Genomic DNA, 16,023 nt, shown 5'->3' on the forward strand with positions numbered 1-16,023 from the left:
GGGGGGAGGAAAGGAGGTGGAAGAGATGGGGCGTTGGCCATTGGGGGCGGGGCCAAGGGGGAAGCGCGGGCTCGGTTCCCGCGCTATGATAATCATGGCGGGAATAGGGAAGCAGGAAGGAGGGGGCATCGCACGGTGCGAGCCAAGGTCACGGGGGGGGAAGCCGAGGTCGGCCAGAGTTTGCTGACTTCTGGGAGCAACATGGGGGGTGTAACTACGTTAGTGGGGGATCTAGCGGGGGGGGTGGGAGGGGGGAATTATTGGGCTGCTGCTGCTGGGGAGAGGGGGGAGCTGGTATGGGGTGGGATGGGCGGGGGGGGCACCGCCTGGGGGGGACACAGCTGCGTGGGAACCGGGTGAGGAGCTGGAAAAAAGGGATGGCTAATCGACAAGGGGGGGGGGGGTAAAAAGCCCCCCAACCCGGCTGATCACGTGGAACGTGAGAGGGCTGAACGGGCCGATAAAGAGGGCACGGGTACTCGCACACCTTAAGAAACTTAAGGCAGACGTGGTTATGTTACAGGAAACGCACTTGAAACTGATAGACCAGGTGAGACTACGCAAAGGTTGGGTGGGGCAGGTGTTCCATTCGGGGCTAGATGCGAAAAACAGGGGGGTGGCTATATTAGTGGGGAAGCGGGTAATGTTTGAGGCAAAGACTATAGCGGCGGATAGCGGGAGCAGATACGTGATGGTAAGTGGCAAACTACAGGGGGAGACGGTGGTTTTGGTAAACGTATATGCCCCGAACTGGGATGATGCCAATTTTATGAGGCGTATGCTAGGACGCATACCGGACCTAGAGGTGGGAAAGTTGGTAATGGGGGGAGATTTCAATACGGTGTTGGAACCAGGGCTGGATAGGTCGAGGTCCAGAACTGGGAGGAGGCCGGCAGCAGCCAAGGTGCTTAAAGATTTTATGGAGCAGATGGGAGGAGTAGACCCGTGGAGATTTAGCAGACCTAGGAGTAAGGAGTTTTCGTTTTTCTCCTATGTCCACAAAGTCTATTCGCGAATAGACTTTTTTGTTTTGGGAAGGGCGTTGATCCCGAAGGTGAGGAGAACGGAGTATACGGCTATAGCCATTTCGGATCACGCTCCACATTGGGTGGACTTAGAGATAGGGGAGGAAACAGAAGGGCGCCCACCCTGGAGAATGGACATGGGACTAATGGCAGATGAGGGTGTGTGTCTAAGGGTGAGGGGGTGCATTGAAAAGTACTTGGAACTCAATGACAATGGGGAGGTCCAGGTGGGAGTGGTCTGGGAGGCGCTGAAGGCAGTGGTTAGAGGGGAGCTGATATCAAAAAGGGCACATAAAGGAAAGCAGGAGAGTAGGGAACGGGAGCGGTTGCTGCAAGAACTTCTGAGGGTGGACAGGCAATATGCGGAGGCACCGGAGGAGGGACTGTACAGGGAAAGGCAAAGGCTACACGTAGAATTTGACTTGCTGACAACGGGTACTGCAGAGGCACAGTGGAGGAAGGCACAGGGTGTACAGTACGAATATGGGGAGAAGGCGAGCAGGTTGCTGGCACACCAATTGAGGAAAAGGGGAGCAGCGAGGGAAATAGGGGGAGTGAGGGATGAGGAAGGAGAGATGGAGCGGGGAGCGGAGAGAGTGAATGGAGTGTTCAAGGCATTTTATAAAAAATTATACGAAGCTCAACCCCCGGACGGGAGGGAGAGAATGATGGGCTTTCTGGACCGGCTGGAATTTCCCAAGGTGGAGGAGCAGGAAAGGGTGGGACTGGGAGCACAGATTGAAATAGAGGAAGTAGTGAAAGGAATTAGGAGCATGCAGGCGGGGAAGGCTCCGTGACCGGATGGATTCCCAGTTGAATTTTACAGGAAATATGTGGACTTGCTCGCCCCGCTACTGATGAGGACCTTTAATGAGGCAAAGGAAAGGGGACAGCTGCCCCCGACTATGTCTGAAGCAACGATATCGCTTCACCTAAAGAAGGAAAAGGACCCGCTGCAATGCGGGTCCTATAGACCTATTTCCCTCCTAAATGTAGACGCTAAGATTCTGGCCAAGGTAATGGCAATGAGGATAGAGGATTGTGTCCCGAGGGTGGTCCATGAGGACCAAACTGGGTTTGTGAAGGGGAGACAGCTGAATACGAATATACGGAGGCTGCTAGGGGTAATGATGATGCCCCCACCAGAGGGGGAAGCGGAGATAGTGGTGGCGATGGATGCCGAGAAAGCATTTGATAGAGTGGAGTGGGATTATTTGTGGGAGGTGCTGAGGAGATTTGGTTTTGGAGATGAGTATGTTGGATGGGTGCAGCTGTTGTATAGGGCCCCAGTGGCGAGTGTGCTCACGAATGGACGGGGATCTGCATACTTTCGGCTCCATAGAGGGACAAGGCAGGGATGCCCTCTGTCCCCATTACTGTTTGCACTGGCGATTGAGCCCCTGGCAATAGCATTGAGGGGTGCCAAGAAGTGGAGGGGAGTACTTATAGGAGGAGAAGAACACCGGGTATCTCTGTATGCGGATGATTTGTTGTTATATGTAGCGGACCCGGCGGAGGGGATGCCAGAGATAATGCGGACACTTCGGGAGTTTGGAGAATTCTCAGGATATAAACTGAACATGGGGAAAAGTGAGTTGTCTGTGGTGCATCCAGGGGAGCAGAGCAGAGAAATAGAGGACTTTCCACTGAGGAAGGTAACAAGGGACTTTTGTTACTTGGGGATCCAGATAGCCAAGAATTGGGGCACATTGCATAGGTTAAATTTAACGCGATTGGTGGAACAAATGGAGGAGGACTTCAAGAGATGGGACATGGTATCCCTGTCACTGGCAGGGAGGGTGCAGGCAGTTAAAATGGCAGTCCTCCCGAGATTCCTCTTTGTGTTTCAGTGCCTCCCGGTGGTGATCACGAAGGCTTTTTTCAAAAGGATTGAAAAGAGTATCATGAGTTTTGTGTGGGCCGGGAAGACCCCGAGAGTGAGGAAGGGATTCTTACAGCGTAGTAGGGATAGTGGGGGGCTGGCACTACCGAGCCTAAGTGAGTACTACTGGGCCGCCAATATCTCAATGGTGAGTAAGTGGATGGGGGAAGAGGAGGGAGCGGCGTGGAAGAGATTGGAGAGGGCGTCCTGTAGGGGGACTAGCCTACAAGCTATGGTGACGGCCCCATTGCCGTTCTCACCGAAGAAATACACCACAAGCCCGGTGGTGGTGGCGACTTTGAAAATTTGGGGACAGTGGAGACGGCATAGGGAAAAGACGGGAGCCTTGGTGGGGTCCCCGATAAGAAACAACCATAGGTTTGTCCCGGGGAGAATGGATGGGGGATTTGGAATATGGCAAAGAGCAGGAGTAACGCAACTGAAAGATCTGTTTGTGGATGGCAAGTTCGCAAGTCTGGGAGCGCTGACCGAGAAATATGGGTTGCCCCAAGGGAATGCATTCCGGTATATGCAACTGAGGGCTTTTGCGAGGCAGCAGGTGAGGGAATTCCCGCAGCTCCCGACGCATGAGGTGCAGGACAGAGTAATCTCAAAGACATGGGTGGGGGACGGTAAGGTGTCAGATATATATAAGGAAATGAGGGACGAGGGGGAGATTATGGTAGATGAGCTGAAAGGGAAATGGGAAGAAGAGCTGGGGGAGGAGATTGAGGAGGGGCTGTGGGCGGATGCCCTAAGTAGGGTAAACTCATCGTCCTCGTGTGCCAGGCTAAGCCTGATTCAATTTAAGGTGTTACACAGGGCGCATATGACTGGAGCACGGCTCAGTACATTTTTTGGGGTAGAGGATAGGTGTGCGAGATGCTCGAGAAGCCCAGCGAATCACACCCACATGTTCTGGTCATGTCCAGCACTACAGGGGTTCTGGGTGGGGGTGACAAAGGTGCTTTCGAAAGTAGTGGGGGTCCAGGTCGAACCAAGCGGGGGGTTGGCTATATTTCGGGTTGCACAAGAGCCGGGAGTGCAGGAGGCGAGAGAGGCCGATGTTTTGGCCTTTGTGTCCCTAGTAGCCCGGCGCAGGATACTGTTGATGTGGAAGGAAGCCAAGCCCCCGGGGGTGGAGACCTGGATAAATGACATGGCAGGGTTTATAAAGCTGGAACGGATTAAGTTCGTCCTAAGGGGATCGGCTCAAGGGTTCACCAGGCGGTGGCAACCGTTCATCGAATACCTCACAGAAAGATAGAGGGAATAGAAAAGAAGAAGGCAGCAGCAGCAGCCCAGGGGGGGGGGGGGAACCAGAAGGAGTCTCAGGGTTATTAATATATATGTATAATATGTATCGGTCGTTGCTATAAATAATTGTATATTGGATTGTTAAACCATATTTTTGGAGAGTGTTTATCTGAGACAAGGCAGTTGCCATTTAGTTTTAGTTTTTGTTATATATTATTTATTCTTTGTTTATAAAACAGGTCATTGTTATTTATACTGTTGTATTATTGTGTAAAGGATACACAATGTACTGTGATGGTCGACCAAAAATTTTCAATAAAATATTCTTTAAAAAAAAAAAAAAAAATTTAGAGTAGCCAATTTCCCCCCCCCTTTTTTTCCATTAAGGGGCAATTTAGCGTGGCCAATCCACCTAACCAGCACATCTTTTGGGTTGTGGGGTGAAACCCACGCAGACATGGGGAGAATGTGCAATCGCCACACGGACAGCGACCAGGGCCAGGATTCGAACCCGGGTCCTCAGCGCCGCAGTCGCAGTGCTAACCACTGCGCCACATGCCACCCTGAATTGTGTATTCTTAAGGACTAAGTGTCGAATCCCAGTTTAGTAGTGTAAATAAATCATAGCTTTGTTTAAGTTAAAGCTATTTTGTGGTGGTCTTTGTGAACACTATGCCAACCGTCCTGAAAAAAGCAACACAAAGAACACCACAGAAGGAAGCTCTCTTTGTATTCAGACATATGCGCAGTCTCTGCTGAGTAGAACTCGTGGGATTGAGTACTTGATGACTCATGGATTGAAGATTGGTTCATGGATAGAAAACAAAATTGGAATAAAAAGGGAATTTTCAGGCCGGCAGGCCACAACTAGTTACGTACTGCAATGGTCATTACTTAGACCCCAGCTCTTTGCAATATATTAATGGCTTGGTTGAGGGGACTGAATGTAATGTGTTAAAGTTTGCTGACAATACAAAGTTAGGTGAAAAACTAAGCAGTGAAGAGGATGCAAAGAGAATACAGGGGGATCAAGACCGGGCGGGTCAGTGGGCACGGATTTTGCAGATGGAATATAATGTGGTAAAGTGTGAAGTTATCCCTTCGGTATGAAAAGTTTTTGTTTAAAAAAAAAAGGAGCATACTTTTTGAATAGAGAGAGACTGGATTTTTTTTGATTTGTTTGTTTATTGTCACATGTACCGAGTTACAGTGAAAAGTATTTTTCTGCGTGCAGCTCAACAGATCATTTAGTACATGAAAAGAAACTACGTAACAGGGCAACACTGGGAAATGGTTACATTCAAAGGCGTCTTTGTACATAAATTACAAAGTTAATATGCAGGTACAACAAAAGGCAAAAAGTAAATAGCATCTTCACCTTTTGTTACAAAGGGATTGGAGTATAAAACTGAGGACGTCATACAACAATTACAATGAGGCCCCACCTGGAATATTGTGGCACCGCTTTGGTCTTCTTACCTCAAGAAGTACATAACTGCCCAAAAGGGAGTGAAGGTTTACAAGACCGGTTCCTGGGATGAGGGGATAGATCTCAGGGTAGAGACTAAATTGACTAGGCTTATATTTCCTGAGTTTTGAAGTTGAGATTTGATCCAATTGAAACGTGTTAACTAATAGTTACTCAGAAAAAGTTAAAAGAATTAAAACCTCTTCCACCTTTTGGGCAACTATTGTGCAGACCCAGACTGAATCCCCTCCGACCTCCGATCCCATATCCAAACCCACAGTCACCTCTCAAATCCTATCCACTAACCTTTGACACCTATCTCATCCCTGGCCTGTCAAGGACCTAGAAATTTCAATGGGACTTTTAACCTACCTGGTTTACAGCAGCTAGTGTTTGGAATCAGGGGCGTCATTCTCCGACCCCCCGCCGGGTTGGAGAATCGCCGGGGGCTGCCGTGAATCCCGCCCCCGCCGGTTGCCGAAGTCTCCGGTACCGGATATTCGGCGGGGGTGGGAATCAGGCCGCGCCGGTTGGCGGGCCCCCCCCGCTGGATTCTCCGGCCCAGATGGGCCGAAGTCCCGCCGATAAATTGCCTGTCCCGCCGGCGTGGATTAAACCACCTTTTGAACGGCGGGACAAGGCGGCGTGGGCGGGCTCCGGGGTCCTGGGGGGGGCGCGGGGCGATCTGGCGCGGGCGGGTGCCGCCATGGTGGCCTGGCCCGCGATCGGGGCCCACCGATCCGTGGGCGGGCCTGTGCCATGGGGGGCACTCTTTCCCTTCCACCTCCGCCACGGTCTCCACCATGGCGGAGGCGGAAGAGACTCCCTCCACTGCGCATGCGCGGGAAACTGTCAGCGGCCGCTGATGCTCCCGCGCATGCGCCACCCCGATATGTCATTTCCGCGCCAGCTGGCGGGGCAACAAAGGCTGTTTCCGCCAGCTGGCGGGGCGGAAATCCCTCCGGCGTCGGCCTAGCCCCTCAATGTTGGGGCTCGGCCCCCAAAGATGCGGAGCATTCCGCACCTTTGGGGCGGCGCGATGCCCGTCTGATTGGCGCCGCTTTGGGCGCCAGTCGGCGGACATCGCGCTGTTTGGGGAGAATTTCGCCCCATGTATTTAAAACCGAGATGAGGAAATAAAATTTCACTCAATGGGTTATGAATCTATGGAATTCTCCACTCAGATAGCTCCAAATGTTCAGTTGTTCAGTATATTTAAGACAGAGATTGATAGATTTTTCAGTACTATAGGAATCGCGAGATTTGGGAATTTTGCAGGAAGGAGTTGAAATAGGAGATTAACAATGATTTTATTGAGTGTTCAGGATCAAAGGCCTACTCTAGTCTGTTAAAATCTTACACAGTAGTTGGTCAGAGCACTGCCTTAGTTAACATACCATAGTGTATTTGCTCATCAAATCATCAAGGGGATATTCTGTAGACTGTTTTGCTTCAGTTTGAATTGTTTTGCACGTCGGAAGGAGTTTGTTTTCTGAATTACGTTTTCATCAGCGAATCAGTGTAATAAATTGGTCTGTCTGTGCTGAGAGAAGATGTGGATTCACTGTGAGCAGACATTATTCGAGTAACTTATTTAAACCTCCCTGACAGTAACCGAAAGTGCAGATTTTCCAATATACTATACTCCCTCCCCACTTAAAAAACAACTTGGACATTAAAATGTAAAATGGTACATGAACACAGTTTCCCAGAATACAATAGAACTAAACCAACATCAACACTACCTGAAGTTTAACAGGGTGGGTTGCACACTTGTTTTACTGTAAACACAACCAAAATATATATGGCCAATGCTACCAGAATAACTTATATGGGAGAAAATGTTTTCTTCACACCAATGTGTATATATTTGACAGGAAGAAGTATGATTTCCTCCTTCTTTCCTCATAGTTTCTATGAACCTACCTGACTTTGTTTTCTCTCTCTTTCTGTCAGGATATCTTCTTCCTATTCCTTTTCCATTAGGTTTTCTCTGCTCTCTCATCTCTGACTGTGTAAACCCTGAACTTCAGCTTTGAATACCAACTCCACTTAACGGTTGACCTTAATGGATTGGGACTGTTACATTGATTGATATGTTGTAATCAAAGATCCTGGCTCACTTTGCTCTATAATAGTAATAAAAAATAATAATCGCTTATTGTCACAAGTAGGCTTCAATGAAGTTAATGTGAAAAGACCCTAGTCGCCACATTCTGGCGCCTGTTCAGGGAGGCCGGTACGGGAATTGAACCCACACTGCTGGACTTGTTCTGCATTACAAGCCAGCTGTTTAGCCCACTGTGCTAAACCAGCCCCTCTAACGGTGAATCATGTGACACCAAACTTACACTTTCTTGGGGCGGCATGGTGGCGCAATGGTTAGCACTGGGACTAGGTCGCTGAGGACCCGGGTTCAAATCCTGGCCCTGGGTCACTGTTCGTGTGGAGTTTGTACATTCTCCACCCACAACCCAAAGATGTGCAAGGTAGGTGAATTGGCCACGTTAAATTGCCCCTTAATTGGAACAAAAATAATTGGGTACTCTAAAATTCTTTTTAAAACTTTCACTTTCTTTGTGACTTTCACTTTGAACTGTCGGTGGGATTTGGGCTATAGATGATTTGTCATGCTCCCCCGCCATGTCAGGCTTCTTCCTTCGAGCAAATGATCCACATGACACTGATGGAGTCCCTCTCCAGTCTTCACTGGGAATGTGAGTGCGCCTCGTCATTTTGAAACCATTAAAATCACACATTATGACTTACCTTCAACTTGTCTTGTCTTTTTCAAACTTTGCAGTTGAAGTCGGGCTCAACAAACCTTGTTCGAGTAGCATATTTAAACACTAATTTGTAAGATGTGCAACCTGTTGTAAATTGTGGGATTATCCTGTAGAGAACAGAAAATTGTCTCGACTGTTTTGACGTGCGGCCCGTGGGTGCCGCCATCTTACCCGCCTCAGGACCCTGCCTGTCGGGCACCTCATCGGGCCGCTCATCGCCTGCAACCGCCGCCGAGCAGCCGCGTCTCGCCTCGGTCACGATCGACCAGTCTCGACCGCACAACCTCGACACCACTTCGACAAAGGAGAAGGTCGACGTGCACGAGATATCCTGCCTTCTGGAGCACTGAGAGCTTCATCCACCCCGATATGGTAAGGCACTGCTCCCTCGTGGTACACCCCGCTAACCAAAGAATCTCCCTGGCATCCGGATCCCATTGCATGGTGATCCGGGGGTACTGCATCGCCACCCTCACCGTCCAGGGCGTACAGTTCAGCGGCTTCTGGCTCTACGTTCTCACCAACCTCTGCGCTGCCTTGCTAATCGGGCTGGACTTCCAGTGCAACCTCCCGAGCCTAACCCTGAAATTTGGCGGACCCCTACCACCCCTTACTGTTTGCGGCCTCGCGACCCTTAAAGTCAACCCGCCTTCCCTGTTTGCAAACCTCACCCCGGATTGCAAACCCGAAACCACCAGGAGCAGACGGTACAGCGCCCAGGACAGGACCTTCATCAGGTCTGAGGTCCAGCGGCTGCTGCGGGAAGGTATCATCGAGGCCAGCAACAGCCCCTGGAGAGCCCAAGTGGAAGTGGTGAAAACCGGGGAGAAAAACAGGATGGTCGTTGACTACAGTCAGACCATCAATCGGTACACGCAGTTCGACGCGTACCCCCTCCCACGCATATCTGATATGGTCAATCAGATTGCACAGTACCGGGTCTTCTCGACAGTGGACCTGAAATCTGCCTACCACCAGCTCCCCATCCGTAAGGCGGACCGCCCATACACTGCGTTTGAGGCAGACGGCCGCCTTTACCATTTCCTTAGGGTTCCCTTCGGCGTCTTCCAACGGGAGATGGACCTCCAACGGGTGAGGGTGGCGATGCAGTTGACCGGTACGGGCTGAGGGCCACTTTCCCATACCTGGACAACGTCACCATCTGCGGCCACAACCAGCAGGACCACGACGCTAACCTTTCCAAATTTCTCCACACCGCCACACTCCTTAACCTAACTTACAACAAGGAGAAGTGTGTGTTCAGCATGAACCGATTAGCCATCCTCGGCTATGTGGTTCAGAACAAAGTTCTAGGGCCCGACCTCGATCGCATGCGCCCGCTCATGGAATTCCCCTTCCCCCACTGCCCCAAGGCCCTCAAACGATGCCTGGGCTTCTTTTCGTATTACGCCCAGTGGATCCCAAACTATGCAGACAAGGCCCGCCCACTCATTCAATCCACCGCTTTCCCACTGACGGCCGAGGCTCACCAGGCCTTCAACCGTATCAAGGCCGACATCGCCAAGGCCGCGATGCACGTGGTCGACGAGACGCTCCCCTTCCAAGTCGAGAGTGATGCATCAGACGTCGCTCTGGCCGCCACCCTCAACCTGGCAGGCAGGCCCATGGCATTCTTTTCCCGCACCCTCCATGCCTCTGAAATTCGGCACTCCTTTGTCGAAAAGGAGGCCCAAGCGATCGTTGAAGCTGTGCGACATTGGAGGCATTACCTGGCCAGCAGGAGATTCACTCTCCTCACTGACCAACGGTCGATTGCCTTCATGTTTAACAACACACAGCGGGGTAAGATCAAAAATGATAAAATCTTGAGGTGGAGGATCGAGCTCTCCACCTACAATTACGAGATTTTGTATCGCCCCGGTAAGCTCAACGAGCCCCCTGATGCCCTTTCCCGAGGTACATCTGCCAGCGCACAAGTGGACTGACTCCAGACCCTGCACGACGATCTCTGTCACCCGGGAGTCACCCGCTTTTACCACTTCATTAAGGCCCGCAATCTGCCCTACTCCATCGAGGAAGTCAGGTCTGTCTCCAGAGACTGCCAGGTCTGCGTGGAGTGTAAACTGCACTTCGACCGGCCAGACCATGTGCGCCTAGTGAAGGCCTCCCGCCCCTTTGAACGCCTCAGCGTGGACTTCAAAGGGCCCCTCCCCTCCACTGACCGCAACACGTACTTTCTTAATGTGGTCGACGAGTATTCCCGATTCCCCTTCGCCACCCCATGCTGCCACCGTCATCAAAGCCCTCAACACCATCTTCGCTCTGTTCGGTTTCCCCGTCTACGTCCACAGCGACCGGGGATCCTCATTTATGAGCGAGGAGCTGCGCCAGTACCTGCTCAACAGGGGCATTGCCTCGAGCAGGACGACAAGCTACAACCCCCGGGGAAATGGGCAGGTGGAGCGGGAGAATGGGACGGTCCAGCTGGTCCTACGGTCCAGAAATCTCCTGGCCTCCCGCTGGCAGGAGGTCCTCCCCGACGCACTTCACTCCATTTGTTCGCTCCTGTGCACCGCGACCAACGAAACCCCCCATGAACGTCTCTTTGCCTTCCCTAGGAAGTCCACCTCCGGGGTTTCGCTCCCAACCTGGCTGGCAGCTCCCGGACCCGTTCTCCTCCGCAAGCACATGCTGCTCCACAAGGCGGACCCGTTGGTTGAGAGAGTACAGCTACTCCACGCAAACCCCCAGTACGCCTACGTAGCGTACCCTGACGGCCGCCAAGACACACTCTCCCTCAGGGATCTGGCACCAGCTGGGTCCCCCCACCCCGGCGCCACCCTCCCCTCCCCCGGCGCACCCCACCGCAGCCCCCGCTCCAGGACAATCCGTCCTCCCCTTGCTCCCACCCGGGGATGAAGAGGATTTCGACACGCTCCCGGAGTCACCGAAGACCAAGCCGCCACCTGAGTCACCACCAGCACTGTGGCGCTCTCAACGACAGATCAAGGCGCCCGATCGTCTAAATTTGTAACCTTCTCTGTAATTTTACAACCAATCTGTATGTATATAGTTTGCCACCACCCTCGCTGGACTCATTTTTAACAGGGGGTGAATGTGGTAGTCACCACTGTTGTATTATATTGTATATATGGGTATTACGGTAAGGCTCCTGTACTACAGGTACAGGGGTAGATCCCTGCCTGCTGGCTCCGCCCAGTAGGCGGAGTATAAAGGTGTGTGCTCTCTGAAAAGCAGCCATTTTGTAAGCTGCTGTAGGAGGTCACACATCTCTGTGTAATAAAGCCGCGATCACATTCTACTCTCGTCTCGTCGTAATTGATAGTGCATCACTTGACAACTGCTTTCTTTGACAGAGTGCGACTCTCAGTGCACTTTCATTCTTTGTCACGCCATAATATGACTCCAAAATCTCATTAGTTTTAGCATATTCAATAGTACTGGGGTCTCTTGGACAATGTTGGTTAGAAACTACTTTAAAACCATCTGGCCCTATCATGGTGGAGAAAATACTTTTATTCCAATCTCCTATTTTATTCACTTTCAACCAAATCAAAAGCTTTAATTTGTAATTAGACAAGTTCTCTTTATTCGCTTATTGCCCCCAAATATGCCTTCAGTGCCACGTTTTTTCCAATTACGTACCGCGCAGATTTGCTGAGCTGTACCTGAACATGATGTGTTGCACTGACAGCTGACTCAGCCAGGATGACCAACTCTCCCAGGACTCTCCCATAATTACATTTTTCATCCCAAATCCTGAGTCAGGCTTTCCCTGAATTTTTTTCCTTCCTGGCAGGCTTTGTGTCTATGTGCACACATCCACTGTTGTGGTTTGTGTTCTGTGGGATCCCTCCGGAGTTCCCTGCCTCTACTCACTTCTCCAGCATTCATTGGAAACACGCCAGCGTTCGTTGGAATTTCACTAGTTCCATGTGGCGCCTGCGTTAGCCCATTAGGACGTCTTGAATCGCTCCGGGACCGGCGCTGCTTTCGGGGCCGTAGGTCTCGCGCGATTCCGTCCCAGTGTCAGCACTTGGGGCTTCTGTGTGAGTAGATCTCACCGAAAAAGCCGTCGCAAAACACCCCGTCAAACCCACCCAAAATTACACTTGGAAGTTTTTCTGTTAAATCACAGCCAGCATTCCCAGGCTTGGAAAGAATAGGTGGGAGAATATCAGGTAAGGGGACAACTGGGCTTAGACTGTTTCTCCCCAACACTACTGCTTACCCCAAGCACCCGCCAATGTATGAGTAATCTGCCAACATACCACAATCCAGCATTCAGTAATGGATGAGCAGGAGTTTCGTCCTGCTAACTGTTGGGAAGACCAAAGCCTTTGGGAACGATCCTCTCGCCACGCTGAGCCGGAAAAGCAGCTCACCAAGGCACAGCATGGCTGTTGAAAGCAGGGAGACCCTGCTACCCAGCTCGCAATGCCTCATGCGATTCAACGCAGTGTCGTGCGACGTTACAATGTGAATCCTGCCCACAATAGACAGGACCACTTTTTAGCAAATTGGCATATTAGAGCGAGTCAGTAAGCCTCACTCTAATGAGCAGACTCCCAAGGTACCTGAGGTTTTGGGATTCAATCCCTTCGCCTCGGGGCCTTGATCAAGCGCCGTTTGATACTGATCCGCACAAACGGGGACCAGACAGAACGGCACTTGTGGTGGTCTACAAGGGGACCAGAGGCCCCCATTTGCATGCCCTTTAGGCAGAGTGGTGCCTTGGCACTGCTGGTGCCACCAGGGTACACTGGCACCCTGCACTGCCAAGGTGCCCAGGTGACATTGCCAACTGGCATTAGCACTGCCAGGTTGGCACTGCAAGTGCCAGGAAACACACGGCTAAACATGCTCGCTGGGAACTTTTTCCCTTTTGGGAAGATTGCGCCTTTTGTCTTCTGCCTCTGCCACAATGTATACTCTCTGGCAACTGCCTGAGACTGAAGTAGACTGCCCATAGTGTTATATTTGACTCCAAGATGGACTTCCAATCACACAACTGCACCATGACCACCTACTTGCACATCTGTAACTTTGGCCAACTCTGCCCCGCCTCAGTGCACCTGCTGAAGCCCACATTCATGATTCTGTTACCTCCAGGTGTGACTATTCCAACACACTGCTGGCTGGCCATTCCACTTTCTATTTCCACTTAAGCTCAACCAAACGTCCGCTGCCCTTGTCCTTACCCACTTGAAGTCACCTTCACCCGTCATCCCTGTACTCATTGACCTACAACAGCTTCCAGTTTAACAAATCCTCAATTTTCAGAAATCTCATTCTTGTTTTCAAATCCCTCCATGTCCTCACCCCTCCCAATCTCTGTAACCTCCTCCAGCCCTACAAACCTCCCAGATATGTGTTCCTCCAGTTCTCACCTCTTGCGGTTCCCCGATTTTAATCATTCCCTCACTGCCGCGCCTTCAGCTGCCTTGACTCTAAGCTCTGCAGTTTTCTCCTTTAACCTCTGCCTCTCTTTCCTTCTTTTTAGACGCTCTTTAAAATCTACCTCTTTGGCCAAATTTGTAGTCTTCTGCCCTAGAATCTCATATGACTCATTACCATTTTTTAAATAACATTTGGATGTTTCATGACTAAAGGTGCTATATAAATGCAGGTTGTTATCTTACTCATTTAAGTGTAAAGGCCTTTGGGTTGAGTATTGAGGGTGGCTCATGCACTGCGAGTAGAACACAAATTGTTTTCATTTCTTGAATGGTTCCTTTTTGGAATGCAACCATGGCTCTGTATAATAGATGTTTTTAATATCACTTTCAGTGCATAGTGTCCTCTGCTGAGTTTAAAATACAGACGTGCTTTGGTCTTTAATCAGCCACCACAATCATTTCTGGGTATAATTCTGAGGAAGATTTTTTTAAATTAACAGGCATTGTACACAAGTATGTTTAATAAAGAATAAAATAGTAATTGTCTTATCCGCCACAAATTGTGTACAGTAGTGCTACATAGAATTACATAGCATTTACTGAGTAGAAGGTGCTCACTTGGCCCATCGAGTCTACACCGGCCCCTGAAAGAGCACTCCACCTAAGCCCACACCTCCATCCTATCCCTGTAACCCAGCAACCCCACCTAACCTTTGGACACCACAGGACAATTTAGTGTGACCAATCCACCTAACCTGCACATCTTTGGACTGTGGGAGGAAACCGGAGCACCCGGAGGAAACCCACGCAGACACGGGGAGAAAGTACAAACTCCACACAGACTGTCACCTGAGGCCAGAATTGAACCGGGGTCCCTGGAGCTGTGAAGCAACAGTGCTAACCACTGTGCTACATGATTCCGAGGAGGGATGAATTGGTAATGGCCTGTTCTTGGATGTTTCTAAACATCCCTATGGAAGACTTTACAAACTATGAATATGAAAGGAATTAATCGAGTTAGAGAGTAACTTTTTCTATTGGTACAAGAACTTAGGACAAGAGAATTTAATCTTAAAATCAGAGCTAGATCCATTAAGGAGCATAGTTAGGAAGCATAATTTCATGCAAAGGCTGGTGCACGTGTGAAACCTTTTCCCACAGAAAGCAGCACACGCTCGTTCATTAATTTAAAATCTGAGGTAGATAGAGTTTTGCTGGGGGAGATACTGTCGGATATAGAACCAAGGCGGGCATGTGGAGTTCAGTTAGAGAGCAGCCACAATCTAATTGAATGATAGAACAAGTTTGAGGGACTGAATGGCCTCCTCCTGTTCCTGTCAGTATTCAGTTTTATAACATAAAATTTCAATCACAAGCAGAGAACTTCAGATTCTCCTACTGTTATCTCAATCTCCCTCCTGTGCCTAAATGAGAAGGGATTTAAAATATATTGATTAGCAGTAGTAGCTTGTGTGTGTGTGTGTGTGTGTGTGTGTGTGTGTGTGAGTGTGTGTGTGAGAGTGTGTGAGTGTGAGTGTGTGGAGTGTGTGTGTGTACCATGACATAATCAGTTCCCACAATAAACTTGGCATGCAGTGATGTGCGGATACTTTGCACAGGAAGTTCTGATTCCCTCAGAATATCCAGTAGACAATATCTGTCTAAAGTGCTTGCTACACAATGTGGGCTGCTAATTTGCGTTCAGTAACCTGACTTGATCACTGGCTGAAACTCAAGCCTTACAAAGAAAGAAGTTCCTGCCCAAGACTTGGATTTTCTGGATTGTGAAGTCATGGGTCAGAAGGGTATTTTTAGCAAATGAACTCTTCCTTCCAAGGTTCTCCTTACAACATATCCTTAAAGGGTAAATGATGGTCCAGGAGGGATTGTTTCTTATTCACAGTAATGTCCACATCCACGTAGGGGAAGACTAGGTTGACCTTGACTGTATTGTGACTGTTTTGTAGTGAGACTGGTCTTGCCGCTGGTGTGGGTGTCAAGTTCTCCATTGACATTGACTTCATACTTGCCCAATAGCCCAGGGAACACCTTTGGAGGAAAGGGATATTCCACCAGTAGCGAATGTTTCCTGCTTCCAGCAGCCCCGGCCAGTTCCCGGTTTAATAACCCCTCCCCGGCCCATTGTTCCCTTTCTATTCACATGGGGAGTGGTGGTGTGAGCTGTGAGCTATCCGGGACATGGGGAGCAGTGGTGTAAGCTGTG

At 50.1% G+C, this 16,023-nt stretch overlaps 1 protein-coding gene and 1 long non-coding RNA gene across 22 annotated transcripts in view; one reads left to right on the forward strand and one right to left on the reverse strand.

Annotated features, from left to right (window-relative positions):
* dst (dystonin) overlaps positions 1-16,023 on the forward strand; it is a 779,292-nt gene that overhangs the window by 581,336 nt on the left and 181,933 nt on the right. The window lies entirely within an intron of this gene.
* Positions 1-16,023, reverse strand: part of LOC140410377 (uncharacterized) — a 43,865-nt gene that overhangs the window by 9,609 nt on the left and 18,233 nt on the right. For both annotated transcript variants that reach the window (XR_011940634.1, XR_011940635.1), the window contains exon 3: positions 7,030-7,175. This is a non-coding gene — a long non-coding RNA (uncharacterized lncRNA). The remainder of the gene's footprint in view (positions 1-7,029; positions 7,176-16,023) is intronic.

Source organism: Scyliorhinus torazame, chromosome 4 (genome assembly GCF_047496885.1).
Source record: "Scyliorhinus torazame isolate Kashiwa2021f chromosome 4, sScyTor2.1, whole genome shotgun sequence".
Taxonomy (NCBI): Eukaryota; Metazoa; Chordata; class Chondrichthyes; order Carcharhiniformes; family Scyliorhinidae; genus Scyliorhinus; species Scyliorhinus torazame.